The 13523-nt window shown below is 40.5% G+C and overlaps 1 protein-coding gene across 26 annotated transcripts in view; it reads right to left on the bottom strand.

Annotated features, from left to right (window-relative positions):
- The window catches only part of LOC124515861 (homeobox protein abdominal-A-like), a 97410-nt gene that overhangs the window by 46238 nt on the left and 37649 nt on the right, over positions 1–13523 (bottom strand). For 16 of the 26 annotated variants that reach the window (XR_006962891.1, XR_006962904.1, XR_006962889.1 and 13 more), the window contains 6 exons: positions 13119–13277; positions 12406–12638; positions 10745–11341; positions 7742–7877; positions 6559–6660; positions 5825–5894 (listed from right to left, as the gene is read on the bottom strand). The gene's annotated coding sequence lies outside the window, so the exon portion shown is untranslated. Of the gene's footprint in view, positions 1–2001; positions 2899–5824; positions 5895–6558; positions 6661–7741; positions 7878–10744; positions 11342–12405; positions 12639–13118; positions 13278–13523 lie in introns of those variants that run through there. The other 10 variants (XR_006962890.1, XR_006962888.1, XR_006962894.1 and 7 more) reach the window with 10 other exon arrangements.

The raw sequence follows: 13523 nt of genomic DNA, 5'->3' as shown, positions 1-13523 counted from the left end.
AACTTCCAGACTCGTTCTATGAAGCCAGCATTACCTTGATTCACAAACCAGACAGAGACCCCACAAAAAAACACAATTACAGGTCAATATACTTGATGAACATTGATGCAAAATTTCTCAACGAGATACTAGCAAATCATATTCAACAGCATACAAAAAAAATTATTCACCATGATCAAGTGGGATTCATTCCTGGGATGCAGGGCTGGTTCAGTATTCACAAATTAATCAATGTGATACATCACATTAATAAAAGAAAAGATAAGAACGATATGATCCTGTCAGTAGATGCAGAAAAATTATTTGACAAAATACAATATCCTTTCTTAATAAAAATCCTCAAGAAATTCAGGATAGAAGGAACATACTTAAACATCATAAAAGCCATATGTTAAAAGTCCACAGCTAATGTCATCCTCAATGGGGAAAAACTGAGAGCTTTCCCCCTAAAATCAGGAACACGACAGGGATGTCCACTCTCACCACTGTTGTTTAACATAGTGTTGGAAGTCCTGGCATCAGCAGTCAGACAACAAAAAGAAATCAAAGGCATCAAAAATGGCAAAGAAGAAATCAAACTTTCACTTTTCACAGATTACATGATACTCTACATGGAAAACCCGAAAGACTCCACCAAAAGACTGCTAGAACTGATACATGAATTCAGCAAAGTCACAGGGTACAAAATCAATGTACAGAAATCAGTTGCATTTTTATAAACCAATAATGAAGCAACAGAAAGAGAAATAAAGAAATGGATCCCATTCACAATTGCACCAAGAACCATAAAATACCTAGGAATAAACCTAACCAAAGATGTAAAAGATCTGTATGCTGAAAACTATAGAAAGCTTATGAAATAAATTGAAGAAGATATAAAGAAATGGAAAAACATTCCATGCTCATGGATTGGAAGCACAAATATTGTTAAAATGTCAATACTACCCAATGCAATCTACACATTCAATGCAATCCCAAACAAAATTGTACTGGCATTCTTCTCAAAGCTAGAACAAACAATCCTAAAATGTATATGGCACCACAAAAGTCCCCAAATAGCCAAAGTAATATTGAAGAAGAAAAACAAAGTGGGAGACATCACAATCCCAGACTTCAGCCTCTACTACAAAGCTGTAATCATCAAGACAGTATGGTACTGGCACAAGAACAGACACACAGAGCAATGGAATAGAACAGAGAACCCAGAATGAGTGAGTAAAGTAAGTCAGTCAGAGAAGGACAGGTGTCTTCTGTTTTCACTCATATGTGGAGCTTGAGAAACTTAACAGAAGACCATGGGGGAAGGGAAGGGGAAAAACAATAGTTACAGATAGGGAGGGAGGCAAACCATAAAAGACTCTTAAATACAGAGAACAAACTAAGGTTGGATAGAGTGGTAGGGGAGAGGGAAAATGGGCATCGAGGAGGGCACTTTATGGGATGAGCACTGGGTGTTGTATATAAGCCAGTTTGACGATAAATTATATTTTAAAAATTAAAAAATTATGAAATAAAAATACATATCAAAAAGGACTAAAATGGAGTAAGGGCCATTTTAAGAGTTGGGTTAGGTCGGTAACATCAGGATGATATTATTGCACTAATGTCTAAACCTACTAAGATATAGCTATAATGATTGTGTAATTAATTAATGAGAACTACTTGTCCCTCAAAAGGAAAAAAAAAACAACTGAGTCCCATCTTAAGATACTGGTTTAGCAAAATGAGAAAAAAAAAATCAAAGATGTTAGAAGCACAAAAAGACTACAGAAAAATTTGCCCCTTTCCCAAGAGTGATTATGAACTGGATTAAAATGCCCCAGCTCTGTCTCCCTTTGTTTCCAAAGTTTGAAGAGAGCTGACAAATATTTCCATAGCCAAATGTGTATGGCAGAATTTTTCTTTTCATTTCACAGCTTTTATTTTTAAGGCAAAATAATATACAGGTATTTTGTACAAAATGCAAATGATGTAGAAATGTTTGAATATCTAAATGAAAACGTGGTTTTAGGGTCATATCCCCTGGGACTAGATTAGAGACTACCTTCCACTCACATCTTGTAAACTCAAATGCTTCAGAAATGCACACAGCTTCTCGCTGCCCAGTGACATGCCAACTAGAGGGCGGGCACACACACACACACACACACACACACAAACACACAATATGGGATGATGGACTACGACTCCATAGTGGCAAATAAAACATCCATTTGGAAAAGGGTGACTCCAGCAACATGTGGCAGTCACTAGCTTATTATGGTTTTGTTAAATCCCACAGGGCAAAGATTGCAAAGGTGCCTTCTCAGGCCTCAAGGTAAGTTGGCCATTGGCTCACGTGGTACTCTGTGTGTATCCTTGGAGAACATGTAGGTTTTGGAGAGCGTGCTTTTCACTGTAGGCTGATAGCCCACTTCCTGCTGAGGCAGGTTTGAGATCAACAGCATTATTTCAGAGGTTGAACAATTACAGACTTTTGTGGATAAAGATAAGAGTTACTTATAACAATAAAATTCCCTTGAAAATTTGCTAAGCTTCTTGCCCATTTAATTTTCCTGCACTCACTCTGGGCACAAGATCTTATCTTGACCTCATCTCTAGGCCTAAGACTAGAATGTAGAGGTTGGCAAACTTGTCCTGTAAAAGGGCTAAATAGTAAATATTTTGGACTTAGTGGGCCCAAAGGCAAAATCAAGAGTGTTATGTATGGAGTTACGTAGTAAGAGAGCAAACAAATGTGCACATTTTTTCTCACCTGTTTTAAGGTTGGGCAGGGCCATATGAAAACAAGTGGCCTGTCAGATTCACCTGATGGACTGCAGTTTGCCAACCACTGCAGAGTCTGTTATTCTTGGCCTGTGCGCTGCATACCCTCCCATTAATCTTCACAGTGGCCACCTTGAACCCATTGAGACAGTAGGCATTAGAGCAAAGACAACACCCTACCTGATCTTTGTCACTATTATTATGTTACTTTGCTTATGGTGATGCAGAGAACTCATAACAGAGGACACAAGAGATAGACCTACAGCCATGAGCTATATCCTGGTAAAGAGTCCCTATCAACCACTTCAGTTTGCAATACAAACGTTCTTGGTATTTTCAGCCCTGCCGGGTCCCCAGTATGACTGCACTGTCAGTTGCTTAGATTGCCGGACACAGGTAGAATCCTATTTTAGCAAAGCCATGCTCCCTTCCCCCAATGCCTACAAGCTGTTAACCCTGGCCAGAGCGCATCTCTTATATGGCAAGAGTATCAACAGACACCACACTGTAAAAACTTCCCACCAGGGGCGCCTGGGTGGCGCAGTCGGTTAAGCGTTCGACTTCAGCCAGGTCACGATCTCGCGGTCCGTGAGTTCGAGCCCCGCGTCGGGCTCTGGGCTGATGGCTCAGAGCCTGGAGCCTGTTTCCGATTCTGTGTCTCCCTCTCTCTCTGCCCCTCCCCCGTTCATGCTCTGTCTCTCTCTGTCCCAAAAATAAATAAACGTTGAAAAAAAAAATTATAAAAAAAAAAAAAAAAAAAAAAAAAAAACTTCCCACCAGTTCCCTAATACTATGGACTCAGTCTGCCCCTGCTCTGCCTCCCTGTGAACTCAGAGAAGAGTTTTTACTCTTGTTTTGCCACCGCAGACCAAGGCTTGCCAGCTTGTTAGCCTGTGATCTGTGTCTTTTCACCCACTACCTGACCACTTCAACTAATCCTATGCCACATGCTTAGGGGCTATTACTTGCAGCCTCTCACTTCAGGAACCAAATTCCATCTTGCAGCTATTGTATTTTTGGCTTTGATCTTATAGTCTAGGATTATCGCATCAGCTCCCAGGGAGCAGGATGAGGGAAGAGATAAAATCAAAAGGGAAAAGGGGCAAGCCTTTAAAACGTGAAGCTAAATGCTGCTTGACAATAAGTGGTAAAAAACAAAATTCCAAGCCAATTAGTCTGACTCAGGAGCCTCATGTTCTTACCATAGGGTCACCCAGCTTCTATGTAGGTATACAGAGTGTGGGGGTGCCTGTCCAACATGCATACACATAGATTCTGGTGAAGAAAACAGCTATGGGCTTTTTCTCCAGTGGCTTTTGGATTCATAACATGTCTTAGCAAAATTATGAGACTAAGTTTGAAAAAATAAAGGGGAAAAAGGAAGTGATGGTCCATCAACAGTTGAATGGGGGGGTGCCTGAATGGCTCAGTTGGTTAAGCATCCGACTTCAGCTCAGGTCATGATCTCGAGGTTTTTGAGTTCCAGCTCCACGCCAGGCTCTGCGCTGACAGCTCGGAGCCTGGAGCCTGCTTCGGATTCTGTGTCTCCCTCTCTCTCTCTCTCTCTCTCTCTCTCTGCCCCTCCCCCACTCATGCTTTGTCTCTCTCTGTCTCTCAAAAATGAATAAATGTAATTTTTTTTAAAAAAAACAGTTGAATGGGTATGCAAAATGTGGTATATATCCATACAGTGAAATATCATTTGGTCATAAAAAGGATGAAGTACTGATACATGCTACAACATGGATGAACATTGAAAACATCAAGCCAAGTAAAAGAAGCCAGTTACAAAGGACCACATATTATATGACTCCATTCATGTGAAATGCCCAAAATAGGGAAATCCACAGAGACAATAAATTAGTGGTTGCCAGGGGCTGGGGAAGTGGGGGATGGGGAGTGATGTGTATGGGTAGAGGGGTTCTCTTTGGGGTTCTAAAAATTGATTGTGGTGATGGTTGCCCAACTCTGAGAACATACTAAAAAACATTAAATTACATACTATAAATGGATGAATTGTGTAGTATGCAAATTATATCTCAATATAGGTGTTGCCAAATAAAAAGCCCAAGGTGATGCTGCAAGAGGAAAGTTAACACAGGGCAGTAGCTTGATGACACATGAGCATTGCATGTGCTTGGAGAAATAGCTCATGCCATTAGTCACGCTAGTGAAAGAGTGCCACAGCAAAGCCACGCCCATGTTAAGAATCACAAATTGCAGTTACTGCCCTACAGATTAACAAAAGGAAAAGAAAATGAAGATTTTTTTTAAGAACTATGACAATCAAGGAGTGCAGGATGCATGAACTTTCCTTTTAAACCGTTAAAATATTTTAATCTTTGTTATAGACTAATTAACCATCCTTGACATGTTTCATGATTCAACATAGGGCCAAACATTCTGCACTTGCACTGAGAATCATATGAACAGGGAGAGCTTTCTCTAACTGTGCTGTCTCTTTAGGACAATATAGATGGTGCCAGCACTCTCCTCCACTCAGTGCCTGCCCTCACCTAGGCAATTACTCAGGATTCTACTTATTGTAGCATCAGAGATCCAAATGATCCATCTCCTCTTAGTTTATAGTCAAGCAACCATATTACCCTGATGTTCAGTGACTTTTCCAAAGTGATGAATCCAGTGGGGGCAGAGTTCCTTACCTCTCAGACCAGGATGCTTTAACCTATACCATGCTCAATCCCAAAATAGCAATGAACAAATGTTATGAAAATTTTCAAAGGTTAAGAAACTCAATTTTTGTTTAATTTATTTATCCATTTTGAGAAAAAGAGAGAGAGAGCATAGGGAAGGGACAGAGAGAAAGGGAGAGAGAGAGAACCCCAAGCAGGCTCTGTGCTGTCAGTGCAGAGCCTAATGTGGGGCTCAAACTCACAACCTGAGCCAAAACCAAGAGTTGGACACAACTGACTGAGCCACCCAGGTGCCTCAGAACTCAATTTAATGTAAATATTCTCAATATTTAACAGAGACAAAAGTATTATTGTGGAATAAGAGGGACAAATAGAGGGACAAAAACGTATGTGTGCCTACTCACTCAGGCATCTAAGGAGGAAGAATTCTTGCAAGCCAGATCAGCCCCTGGGTTGTTCTGCAGTGTGGAGATTCTGGAAAGGGCAAAGGGAAAATGGAGAGAATAATTGTGTTTACAACCATCAGTTGATGGTTTTCAGGGACAGGGAAATGAGAACAGAAGGGAAAGACTTTCAGAAGGCAAAGGATATTAAAAGGAGCAGCAATGGGAGAAAAACTATCTTAAAGAGGGTGGCCATGTATTAAGAACATACTAGCCTCTTTCCCACTTCAATAAAAAATTGATTAAAGCACTGAAATATTTTGTATAATCTTTTGGCCACCATATTGCTCCTTTGAACATAACAAACCCGCCCAAACTGAGCCTTGAGGTATTCTATAATTTAGTCAAGTTAAATTGATAATCAAATTATTCTATCAAAGTCACCTAAATAGTAATCAGGAGAACAGGGCTCTCAGAACCTCTTTTAACATACCATTTTTTTACTCTTAATTATTGCAGTGTGTGAGCTACAACTAGTAGTGAATATTTAGAAAGCAGAGAAGTTCTTACTCATCTTTGTATCCCCAAAGTACCTAATACTGCTTTTACATAGGTGTGAGCATTGTCAATATTTATCAAGTTAACAAACTATCTGAACTTTCTGATTATTCTCACATGTGAAAAAGACACAGGAGAGCAGTGCCTGGGGCTCTGTGGTAGAGCTGGTTGTTATCCCCCAGGATCGTCTAGGATACCTTGGCTGGTGTTGAGAAGAACAATACAGGCTCAATTTCCATAAAGTGCAGTCCTAAATTTTAGATTCGGGGATTGATGTTTGGCTTATAATAGATTCTCTTCTGGAAAAAGAAAAGAAAGACAGGGAGCAAAGGGTGAGCTCAGAAGACCATTCCAGGAAATAAATCTGAATCAGAAGCACCAGGGAGAGTTTTTTTGAGAAGATGGTCAAAACACATCAGCCCAAAGATAACAAGAGTTCAAAAGATCCCAAGTTATTTAGTTGAAAGACAGTTCTAATGCTTTTTCTTGCATACAGCCTATCAGAGCTGAAACAAGTAAACTAGAAGACTTCAGACAATATCGTTAAAGGTATTTCCTTAGAAACCCAAGCTTGGAAATCCAACCAGCTCTCAGTCGGCCAGCGGTTGGCAGTTCGATCTGTGAATCCAGACTAATTCTTCATCTCTTTGAGATCCCTGCTATCTGCTTTTTAACACTTCACCAACTCCCTCAAGCCTGGGAGGGAGCTTAAAAAGAAAAATCAAAATGGTTCATCCAGGAAGCTGGATTATGAGGGCTTTTTTCTGTCCTCTGTCTGGAAAGTGGTATTTATCTCTAAACCACAATCTCTACCATTGACCAAATTTTAGGGCCTGTTTCTTTCTGTATAAGTCAAGTTATGCTAGATTGCACTACAATAACTAACAACCCCCAAATCTTAAAAGCTTAAAAAACAATAGTTTACTTCTCAGTATATGCAAGTTCTGACACCTTCCAGGTAGCTGTCTTGGGTGTTATATTACCTATCATCCCAACTTGTATGGTCACTTGTAGAAGAGGAAGAGAAAACATGGACAACCACACCAGTTGTTATTATATTATTTATATATTATATTATTTATATTTTATATTTATATTATATATTTATATATATATTATATTATAATATAAAATTATATTAATTTTAGGGGTACAAGAGAATGACTTGATACTTGTATATCGTGATATGATCATCGCAGTAATTCTAGTTAACATCCATCACCATGTGTAGTTACACATTGCTTTTTCTTATGGTGAGAACCTTTAAGGTTTACTTCCTTAGCAACTTGTAAATAAGCAATATGCAGCAACATTCATTAGAGTCACAAACCAGTTCTTAAGCATTTCCCCCCAGAAGTGACCCATACCTCTCCCACTCACATTTCATTGACCACAAAGATCACATGGAACATCCGTCTTCAGAGGCTGGGGAAGTAAAATCATACTGGTTGTCTAAAGGCAGGAAAGCAGGAAGTATTGGTTGGCAGCAATAGTGTCTTCCACACATGTTCTGCTCCTAAATATTAAGAAGCCTTACTATTGTTTGCTTTTTACTTTGATTTCTGAAAACCTCAAGCATGGCAGGGAGTTCTATCCAAATGCTTGGGAATAAGAGAGCTCGAATGAACTACCTTGTGACACACTAGTCTGGCCACCCTCATCCTGACCATCCTCTGACATCAATTACTTTTTCAAAGCTACCCTTCAGATGCTATGGTGACCTGCAGGGCTGTGTTGGCAGGGCACATTCAATAGGGTTCCATTTTAATGAGCCATCCTCAGTTCTTTCATCACTCCTTATAAGGGATGCCAAGCATCTGTACAACTAGAGAACATTGTATGACTTTGGAACCAAGTTTCAGAAAGCCTAAACTAATAACACTGTTAAAAACACCACCATTTCACACGCAGCATATTACAGACTGGAAGCTTGAGGCCCAGAAATGAAGTGACAAGTTGTAATTATGAAGCTAATACATAGCTGTTGTTTTAAGTTGTTAAATGTGTAGTAGTTTGTTACAACAAAATCGAAAACTAATACAAAGTGATAGTTTCCCAAGAGTATTTATATTTTAACTAGGCTCACATTAAGACCTAATGTACTAAAAAAGCACTAGGCAATAAAAAGCTCTTGACATTATACAGTCACCCCCACAGGTCATTCAAAACAAAATTTAGTTTTTGAAATGTTTATATGTATGGTATAATTAAAGTAAATCTCTTACAGATTTTCTGATTTTGAGAATCTTGATCTTTCTACCAGCACAATATTTTTCTCCCTATTCTCTTTTTACTAGATAATGCACCATTGATTTTTAAAATAAGACAAGGAGCTTTAAAGTTAATGTCTAATTATGGAATTTCAGAACACAAGATAAGAATGGGGCATGTGGGGGTGCCTGGGTTAAGCATACAATTCTTGGATTTGGCTCAGGTCATGATCTCACAGTTCCTGCATTCAAGCCCCACATCAGGCTCTGTGCTGACAGTGAAGAGCCCGCTTGGGATATTCTCTCTCTCTCTCTCTCTCAAAATAAATAAATAAGCTTAAAAATATTTTTAAAATAATAAACTTTAAAAAAAAGAATGGGGGCACATAAGGAATGCTTCCCTGGGGTCCAGAAACCATCTCAATCACACCTAGCCTTCCGGTCAGCACGCCACCACCAGGGTAACCTGATTTCATGGCAGCAGGCAGCAGCAGGTGTTCCTTTATTCTCCCCATTGGGTTCTCTCATCCTTCCTGTATTATTTTTGACCTGGGCTTCTACTGCCATCCCCTCCAGCTACATCAGAAAACTAAACAATACACATTGGAATTGTCAGATGCCTTTCAAATCATATTCAGGTTGCTTCCGAGGTGGGAGAAACCAGTGAGGCCAACAGACAATGCCAAGGCCTGCGACTGCCAGGCTCAGTTGCATGCAGCCAGCCAGCACCCCACTACAAATAGACCAGAGGCTACTGAGGCAACTGTCCCCTTCAGATCAACACTCTTAGCCATTGCTCACAGAGGGCCCACTGGGAAAGAGGCAGGGAGGAGGGGGTGGGGAAGGAAATCGAGGGAGCAGGTGTGCACACATGGGTGAGAGAGCACATGTCAGGCCACCATGAAACAGAAACTCAATTCTACACACCTTAAGCTTCTGCAGAAGCCAATTGGGCCACCCTCAAAGCAGTCTGTAGAGGTAAAGAGCAATGGCCTTGACATTGTTTGCTACCCATGACCCAAGGCAAATTGCTTAACTTTAAGCACCTTTTACCTTGTCTGTAAAATGAAGAAGATAAAAGTACCTTCCTCGATGGGTTGTTTTGAAGATTAAATGAGTTAAAACACAAAGTTCTTCATCCAGTATCTTACAGAAATTTCTCTTTTTAACGCACTCTCTTTCTAACCTCTGCTAAAGTTGCCTTCACCATGAAAGGAATGAACAACCGTTCATCACCTCTCTTCCCACCCCGCCACTGTTCCCAAACACACTTGATTTGCTCACAGGACAAAGGTTGGTACCATTGTTGAAGTTCACTCTGTGCTTGGAAGAAGCAGCGTGTGATGTCACATCATCCTATCTTTGTTTCAACAACTCCCCTCAGCCCCTCCATGACCTTCCTCTATTGCAGCAGCTAATTGATAATGGGTAGCTGATTTTTTTTTTCTTAATTTGGGGCCAAAGGCAATGGCTTCTTTTAAGTAATGGAATCATAGCTATGATAGTTAGGAGGAGGTCTGGACTCTGTGAGAAGTTGTGTCTCTTTCCCATTCCAAATTTCCCCTGGAATGAATCTGCTTGGCCCAGCCTAGCATAAATGTGAAATCCCTGAGTGCCAATGCCCATCTCGAGAGAGGAAATCACAGATTCCGCCCTGCCCAAGGCAGTTAGCAAACCCCAGGCCAGTACCCTGAGCTGTGACAAAAAATAATGAGATAAGAAAGAAGAAACAGGCAAAAGGATTGTGGCTTTAAGCTACGTAGTCTTAATTTAAAGAGGTGTTCAGCAAGCAATCTGAACCAATATAGAGAGTATAGGAAGGTTATGGAAACATAAACCCAAACAGTTTTTGAAGCCAATTGGCAGAGCTGCCCCATGCTGGAAAAAAATTACTCGGAAGGTCTTTAAGTTTATAGTTCAAAAATTACATTCCCTTGGTCAACTTTCTAACTTACCCTTTGAAGGGACTTTCTCTTCTGAGCCCTGTGCTCAGGATAAGATGAAAATAGAAATAAGGGATTCTAGTGAGCTCTTTGAACCCCATAGGTCTTGTCCAAATAACCCAAATGAGCTCCCAAATCTCTGAGTAAAGTTGTCTGTCACTCAAAGTCACAGATGGAAAACCCTAATTCCAAAAACCCCCATGGATAAGACAAAACAGCATATATCTTACCTGAGCAACATTAAATCAGGGAAATTTTTCCCTATTTACTTTTCAGTGTAGAATTATCACCTAATGTCTAAACCTCATGGTTAGAACTTGTAGAGTTCTTCATTCCAAAATTCACTGGTTCCATTTGTCCACAAAGTAGTAGTAATATGCTCTTTCCCAAAGGGAACAACAGCAAGAACAGAAATGTAATTTATTTTTTATTGCTGAGTTGGGCTTTTGCAAATGATTTTTGCAGACATATCTTTAATAGATTTTCAGGCATATTTTATTTGCTGAAAAATTTCCATGCCCCAGCATAATTTCAATTATTCAGTGGAAACCATAGTTTGGGGAATTGTTTCCAGCCACTCATTCAGCTCTTTGAATAAGCTATATATATAACTTCAATTGATTACTTTTTCCATTTGGAAATTAGCTCAGATGAAGAGGGATTAGGAGAGAATGTGTTTCAAATTCTTTTTCCTCCTGCAATCACACAAGAATTCTTTGATTCCTTGGACAGCTTGGAGCCTGACTTTTCAGGTCACTGGGGTCCTGATGAAGTACAGGAGACAGAGGGTGTCATTGAGGGCACTGTGTCCCTGAAGATGCATTCAGCTGCAAGTAACAGAGGTTTGTTTATTCACAAAACAAGAAATCTAGAGATGAGCAGTCATTAGTTTTGGTTAGGGAGACAATGCCCCTGGTCAACATTGTAGGATGTTTTTTGACCAAAGATGGCTACTACAAGTCAGGTCATCAAATTCATAAAGAAGAGTAAAGAGGGAAGGATCACTTCAGCATGTTCTGTCCTATTAGGGAATCAAAACCTTTGTCAGAAGCCTCCAGCTGATGTCCACATACTTCCACTGCCACCCTTGGTCCAAACCACCCTCATATCACCTTATTGACTTCCAGTTTGTCACCACCTTCTTCCCCTTGACCTAATCTGGTCTTTCTCAATATAGTAAGCAGAGTGAGCACCTTCAAATAGAAATCAAAAATAGCATCCCTCTGTTCCAAGCCCCAATAGATTCCCAATACACTCAAGAGTCATATCCAAACTTCTCAGAGGGGCTTAGATGGCCCATGTGATCTGGCTATTCGTTTCCTCTCTTATCCCCTCACTGCCTGCACAATCCTTGCCCATTCCATGCCAGTCACACGGGCTCCTACTATATTTAGAAGGCCAGTGCTCCCCCCAATCAGGGCTTTGGCATCTACTGTTCCCTCTGTTTAGCATGCTTTCTTCCTCTATCACTATACGGCTGGCTCTCTCACCTCCTTCAGGCTTTGCACACATTTCAGCTTTGTGGTGAGACCTTCCCCGACCACCCTATTCATAATTTCAACTTCCCTTTCTCCATTCCTTTCTGGATTTTATTTTACTGTTTTTACAAAGCATTACCTAACATACACACACATTTTATTCTGTCTCTGAAATAACTTTTGAGTGATCAGCAAATATTGTTTTCCATATGGATCTGCCCACACTTCTCCATTATGACAAATCCCTACCCTTCAACTACTTGTGAATGGTTGTAGCAAAACTGCTCAAATTAATTCTGGTTGTTTTTATTTAGTGAGCATCCCAAAGATTGGTTAGAGTATTAGGTATAGGAAAAAGGGAAATAAATTAAAACAGCTCCCAAATGTTCATAGACACTTTATGTGTTACTTACCTCTTTAAATCTGTAAGACATCCCTGGAGGAAAGCGAAGTTCAGAGACATGGAATAATGTGGCCACACACCTTCAGCTGGGATGTAAGTCTGGGTGCTTTAGTCTCCAGGTTTTTTGTTCTTCCCACTGTACCAGGTGTCTCCTGATGGACACATTGACACCCCGGTGTTTGCATCAGCAGCTGAGAACATGCCTTTCAGAAGCCTACAAACACCAGCATCCTTTCTTGCCACCTTATGTAATTTTTTGAAAAGGGTAAGAAATAATACAAAAACATTTTAATCTCAGACAAATTATAAGGGTAATTTCAGAAGTCTAGAAAGGCTACCCTGTCCCCAACCCAAAATATGTCCCACCCACTTCCACGTTGCCACTCAATATTCCTTTAACCACAGTGAAAGTTTTCATGATTCTAAATCCTCACTGAACATGTTGAGCCTCACAAATTTCTCCTGAAAATATTTTGATTTTTTTTCCTATCTCACAGTTTGTTCACCTGTCACAGGCCTTTGTGTGTTGTTCTTCCTAGAGCATAAGCAAATGAGAAGGAAACCATGCCCTGCACACCTAACATAGCACTTTTCCCCCATTAAATAAGTGTTTGCTGAGAAATTATAAAGTCAAAAATACAAATCTCCAGGGGACTGTATGTAATGGGATATCTGTGTTTGGAGCAGTGTGCTGGGGATAAAGTATGAGTGAGTCACACATACCTCAGTTTCCACCCTGGTTCTATCAGGAGCTGTTAGTGTCCACATTTGTAGGCCAGTGCCTGGTCTATCTTGTCCCTGAGTCAAAACCAGATTTAATGACCCTCGGTTATGGCTGCTGTTCTAGTTGAGAGGGGGTGGTGGTGAGGAGGTGAATGGCACCTGTTGGAAAAAAACTAGCTGAGAGCAGATCTTTCGTTTCATGAAGGGCCAGTGGTTCCACTGAGGTATCATCTGAAGAGAAGGGGTGGCCTGGAGTTCTGAGAGCCAGAGAAAGGCAGACAGCAGGACACAGCCCTTCCAAACCTGCCCCTAAGGAGTGAGATCCCGCAGCATAGAAGATAGTGACTGTTCTTTGAAAAGATACCCTGAGGCTTAGATCCATGCCAGGCTCTGCACTCATTCAGA

The sequence above is a fragment of the Lynx rufus genome, unplaced genomic scaffold, assembly GCF_022079265.1.
Source record: "Lynx rufus isolate CCGP_SWC_20201006 ecotype Redwood Valley unplaced genomic scaffold, mLynRuf1.p SCAF_2, whole genome shotgun sequence".
In the NCBI taxonomy this organism is placed as follows: domain Eukaryota; kingdom Metazoa; phylum Chordata; class Mammalia; order Carnivora; family Felidae; genus Lynx; species Lynx rufus.
This window is presented reverse-complemented; position numbering and strand designations above follow the sequence as displayed.